The sequence below is a fragment of the Mustela nivalis genome, assembly GCF_964662115.1.
Source record: "Mustela nivalis genome assembly, chromosome: 10".
NCBI classification, from domain to species: domain Eukaryota; kingdom Metazoa; phylum Chordata; class Mammalia; order Carnivora; family Mustelidae; genus Mustela; species Mustela nivalis.
This window is the reverse complement of record NC_139029.1, coordinates 98,551,875-98,558,067: the sequence shown is the minus strand read 5'-3', so window position 1 is coordinate 98,558,067 and position 6,193 is coordinate 98,551,875. Positions and strand designations below refer to the sequence as shown.

General features: G+C 45.5%; 1 long non-coding RNA gene across 1 annotated transcript; it reads left to right on the top strand.

The window, feature by feature from the left end:
* Nucleotides 1-4,588: 4,588 nt before the first annotated feature.
* Nucleotides 4,589-5,962, top strand: LOC309842985. The gene is made up of 2 exons (XR_014299896.1): nucleotides 4,589-4,771; nucleotides 4,934-5,962. It is a non-coding gene; the product is annotated as an uncharacterized lncRNA (long non-coding RNA).
* Nucleotides 5,963-6,193: the final 231 nt, after the last annotated feature.

Here is a 6,193-nt window from a genome sequence, read left to right as displayed (position 1 = left end):
CTTTTTTTTTTTTTTTAAGATTTTATTTATTTACTTGTCAAAGACAGAGAGACAAAGAGCAGAAGCAGGGGAGTGGCAGACAGAGGGAGAAGCTGAGGCAGGGAGCCTGCTGTGGGGCTCCATCCCAGGACTCTGGGACCATGACCTGAGCCAAAGGCAGACACTTAACCAACTGAGCCACCCAGTCATCTCTATCACCATCTTATTATCTTGAGATAAGGACACTGAAGTTCAGCGAGGTCAGATAAAACTCCCAGAGAAGCAGGCGGAGCTGGGACTTGAACCCAGCCTGTCTGATCTGGGCGCCCCTGCTTCCAACTACCAGCTGAATTGCGTCCTTCGTGCTGCTGTTTTGTCCTGCTACAGAGAACTGGCGCTCCAGTTGACTTAACAAAGCATTATGATGCACACGGCACTGCCCTCCCAGCCTCTGTTTTCCTTGACCCTGGAAAAAACTTGGTTGTTGAGGCTAACATTTCTGATGCTTGGTCACTACACAATAAAACAGGGAAAAGAGAGTTTTATTTGTCCAGAAAAACAAAACTAGAGGAGGACAAACCAGTGTGTAAGGTAGAGCAGGGGGACTGTGGGGAATGAAGATGTCATTTGGAAGATCGGCTTGAGGACAGGTGATGTAAAATCAGAATTGTCCTTAAATTGTCAGAGTTGGCACTTTTTGTTGGGTCAATACGACAGCCCTTTTCTCTGTCGTACAACATTTGATTTGTAAAAAAAGTTAATTATATCAGATCTGTTGGTTACTAAGTATCAGAAAATACAGTTAAATTAGCTAGAACACAGGGAGTTGTGAGCTCCTAAAGAGAAAAGTTGGAAGGCAGTGTGGCTTTCTGACCTGGTTGTCTTGAGTTGTTGGTCCTGCCCTTGCTGGTGTGTGGGTATCATGACACGTTGGCTTCTCTCAAGGCAGCAAAACAATGTTACCCATTCCAGGACTCACATCTCATGATCTCACCGAGACAGAGGATGACCATTCACCGATTCCCTTTCTCCAACCACTAAAGCAACATCCCATCCCTAAATGATCCCAGGGCAAGGGGGAGGAAGTACCCTGCTGGCTTGGGCCCATCATTTTGGGATGCTGGACCGTCCACATCAACTCTACCCAAGCATCGAGGCAGTCCCTCAGTCAGGGAAGAAGAAATGGATACCGGTCACCAGCCTAGAATTCCCAATACAGACATTTCCTATTTTCTTTCCACTTTTAAAAAAAGCTTATTAGTTTTTTAATTAAAGTATAGTTGACACTCAATGTTACATTAGTTTCAGGTGTACAACATAGTGATTTGAAAAGTCCATACTTGATGCTGTGCTTACCACAAGTGTAGTTACCACTGCCACCATGCAGTGCTATTACAATACCATTGACTATATTATCTGTGCTGTATCTTTTATTTCTGTGACTTATTCACTCCATAACTCGAAGTCTGTGTCTCCCACTCCCCTTTACCCATTTGACCCAATCCCCAACTTGTCCTCCTCTGGCAACCATTATATTCCATTACATTGTTCTCTGTATTTATGGCTCTGTTTCTCTTTTGTTTGTTTATTCATTTCTCTTGTTTTTTAGATTTACATATAAGTGAAATCACATGATATTTGTCTGTCTGACTTCTTTCACTTGACCTAATACCCTTTAACTTCACCCATGTTGTCACAAATGGCAAGATCTCATCCTTTTTTATGGCTGAATAATTTTTTTCACTTTTAAGCCAGGAATATCAATTATTTTCTACCATCCCTAGAGTTAGGTTTTAATCTTTTCCCATGATTGGCTAAACTTCATTTGCTACAATTCCCAATGTCCATTAATTAAAAAGTAATTACTATTACTCCCTATTTCATAGACTGAAAAAACTAGGCCATATTGCAATCATTTAATTATCTTGACAGATAATTAAAATTATACTATTCTACTGAAAATTGCAAAGCCTTAAATGTCTGCTCCCTCTCACAAATAACAATTACTAGGGCCATACTGGGTATTCTCAAGTCTCCTGGAGAATTTCAAGCCCTGACCTGGGGAGGACTTGGCCCAGGGGTTCTGGATAAGATTAGCAGGGCCACCCAGGCCACAGGCAAGTCCATGAGGGGACCAGGGGCAGGGAAGCCCCCAGCCCATCTGAAGCCATCTTCCCCAAAGTCAAGAAAATAGGCCAGATGACTACTCCGGGTTCCTCTGTGCTCTATCATTCTCTAGTGTAGAATCTGCCTTACCTGGTCCTCTGATTTAGGAAAGGAAACTAGGGCTAATAAATCTGGTCCAGTAATCCAACGAGATCCCTCACTCTGACCATTCCCCCTCCCAGGTTAAGATTAACACAGTGCTTCTCAAACTTTTTGATCTCAAAGTCCTTTTATAGGATCCCTTAGAATCCCCTTGAGAAACCAAAGAACTTTTGTTTAAGTGAGTTATTTCTGTGGTATTTACTGTATTAGAAATTCAAACTGAGGGAATTTTAAAGCGAGCATACATTCCATTAGCCTCAGACGGATGTCAAGACTATCATGCAGCCTCTGGAAATGCCAGTGTCACTCCGGAGGGAACGAGAGTTCAAAAGGCAAACAACACTTTAGAATGACGTTGAAGTAATTTGGATCCCAGACTCTCGGTAGTAACACATAGATTTTTGAGAAAATAGGCCTTTGAGTCAGACTGTCTGGATTTAAATTCTAGCTTCACTAATCGAAACTTCTTGTGCCCCAGTTTCTTCAGCTATAAAATGGGGACAATACAACTTACCCCATGCGGCTGTTGGAAGATTTAATAATACAGATACCTACAAGGCACTTAGAACAGCGGCAGTACATAGTAAATACAATGCAATAATAAATAATAGTAATACTATTATTAATATCAATTACTCTTGGCCTGAAATAGGAGCTTCTAGGTCACTAGCGTAAGTGCAGAACTTCCTCCTGGGCTTGTCTCTGACTGGTTTATGGATGCTGATGTGGTGCCTCTCAGTCCCTGTGAGGCTGTGAGCTCTAGGCACCAGTCCTCAGACTCCTCCATGGTGCCCAGTGCTGCGTCTGGTATCAGGGAAGAGGCCTTATTGACTGAATAACGGTAGAGCTTTGTCTCTGATGAGCGAGTAGAGAAGCCAGACCTAGCAGCCGGGGCTCTTAACTCACTGTGTTGAGGGCAACACCACAAAATAACAGCTCATCCACTCGCTGTGGTCAAGGAGAGAATTAACTTAAAACAGAACACTGCATTTTCTGGGTCTGGGATTCTAGAAATGGAAAATGAACTGCTGTATTTGTAAGTGCACATAGGAAAGCATGTTGGACGGCCTCCGTTTGCCCATCCAGATCCTCTCTCCTCCCGTCCAACTTCCCACTCTGTGTCTTGAGGAGGCTGAGCTGAGTTCAGGGGATGACGGCACCGACCTGCCTTCTGCTTGAGCTTGGCCACGGGGAGACACAAGCAGGAGATCAGCAGGCACAGGGAATAAGTAGCCTGGTCTTTTCCCTCTGGCTCCTTCCCTGCTGGCCGCAGATCACCGTTCATCTAGAAGCTACGGCTCCTCAGGTAGTCCTCTCCTAGCTGTCCAAATACGTGCATGTGAGAGTGTGTACATGCACGCTGGTAGGGAAGGATAAACACAGAGTGTTAACAGGATGATTGCTGTATGGTTAGTAATGATTTATCTCTTCCTTCTGCTTCTCTATATTTTCTGATTTTTATACAGCAGCATTATTTCTGTTAAAAAAAAACTGTAAGAAATAAAAGATCACACATTTATAAAATTGAGTTGTTTCTACCTAAGAGGATTCGGGCTAAAGGGAGACTAGAAGCGCTTGGATCCAGATCCTTTGAGGGTAGATCTGGGCCCCGATCCACTTTGGTTGAAGGAAACTAAAGACACTGGTCATTACCCCCTAGATCAGATGTCATGAGGATTAATGAGATAAACATGTCTGCAGCTTGGAATTCTTAATGTGATTAAAAAGAAAATAAGAGGCCCATTATCATTCCTTGGCTTTGAGGTGGCCCTTTGACCTTGGCTGCCTCGGTCTCGCTGCCATCCTGACTACGAGGGTCACACCAGGTGCACAGTAGAAGCAAGAGGACAAGTCTACCGTGGGTCAGGAGCATGGCTCAGCCTGGCGGCCTTCCAGCTTCAGCATGCATAGAATCACTGGGAGGATTAGCTAAATGCAGATTCCCAGGAGGGCCACATGGGCCCCAGGAATCCCATCTCAGAGAAGCTGGCTCTCCTTCACTCCCACACACATACAATTACGACGAACGGAAGCGCCTTGCCCACTAAGTTTTGGGTATAAGTCCTGCCTCCTTTGGGCTCTCATCCCGAAGACTCAGTGAGCAGAGGAAGGGAGGAGGACGAGGGTGGGGAGAATTGGGTGGCTCAGGGGGCCAGTCAGCAGAGGCCCAAACCAACCTGGTCATCACCAGGAGGAAACCCACAAGCGGGACATTGAATCTGCCTGGGCGATTAGGCTCCGGAAACCACGGGGACCCACTGGAGGCTTTGACTGATGCTGTGTTCTTTTCCATTTCTTCTCTGATTACATTGATCCTGTACTTTTGCTGATGTTGTGACAGTCTAATTATAGACTTCTAGGCTGCTGAGCAAACAGTCGTCCCCTCTCAGTAAATCTGCCTGTTACACAAGCGCCAGCCCTGGGACACTGTCATTATATGCAGCCAACCCCATGAAGTGCTGGGCAATGTCGCCGCACACCCGTTACCTCTGTCATGCCACTGCTGGAGCTATAGGCGCAACAGGTAAGCTAGGCCAGGTTCTTTTATTTATTTATTTTTAACAGGCAGGTAAACTGAGGCACAGAGATTAAAAACTGAAACATGGGGGTGGGGACAGATGTTATCCAACACCTCTTTCTTTTCTTTTTTCCTTTCTTTTCATTCTTCCACCAAACATCCACGCAGGGCCCATTGTAAGAATTCTGAAGAGGAAAAAGTGTCATCTGGCCAAGAGCAGAGAACACCAGCAGGGCTGTATGAATCAGATGGCCTCTGTCCTTGAAGATTCTCAAGAACCTACTTCCTGGTAGATCCCACTCACCAGAATCAAAGCTGAGAAGATCCCATCATCTGTTTCTGAGCCATCTTTGCAACCAGGACTTGGACCCATGATTCGGGCTCTGCCAATCAGATGTTGTTCCCACCAATATTTTGAATCAGAAGCTCATGGAGGGAAGAAGCAGAGATGTAAAGACTCCAGTTAACAATGAGTGACGGCCGTGGTGGTGGTAGCAATTATATCCGGTTTGCAGAGGCAGTCATGGCCTATGATAACTTCATGGCATCTTCCCTGGACCAGTTCTGCAGTATGATCTTCAAGCACTGTTCCTCGTAGCAGAGCCAAATGGCAAAGATCTCTAGCCAGCCTTCTGTGGGCTCCCCGTATCTTTTAAATCAACCCCATCTTGCTTCAATCTTCCAGAATCATTTTTGGATGCTTGCAACTGAAAATCCAGGCTGATGTGAGGACTGGAAGACGAATGTTAGAACTGAGAACTACAGCAGGCTGGTGAGTTAACCGTTCCTAGCAGGTGGGGGGCCTCTTCTTCCGGCAAACTATGTGGAAATGGTGGGAATCTCTGTCCCAAGAGGCATGGACGCCAGTGCCGGAAGTTTCAGGCTGTACAACAGCTGATCAAAGAGACATCCGGGATCTAAATGTAAGTCAGCTTCAGAGTGGACATGGTTGGTCAGGAGATATGAAATGATCAGCTAACAATTTACACTTTCACGGAATCCCTTTTCCCTGAAGGAGGATTTGAAAACGTTAATCCCCAGATAAGAAATCTGGGGCCCCAGAATGGAAGGGAGCCACAACAAGGGGTTGAGAATTTCCCCTCCTCTGTTCTCGTCTGACTTGCTTGTCAAGTCATCCTGACGGTAAAGTGAGAAAGGGCCCTTGGTTGGCAAAGAAAGAGAAGTATTGTAAAAAGACAACTGTTTTCATATGTATTCACTGCCTCGTTTGACTGGGGCACACTTCCATGAAGCAGAGAGGCTAATTACCCTTCCCTTTTTTGGATTTGGAAGCTAAGTCTCAGAGAGGTTGACCCATCTGACGGGGACACGAGCCGTCTGACTAAACCCTACCTCCTTTCCCCAGGGACACTGTCAAGGAGATGGGCAGTAAGGGGGTCCAGAGACACCAGCTCAGAGAGCTAAAGT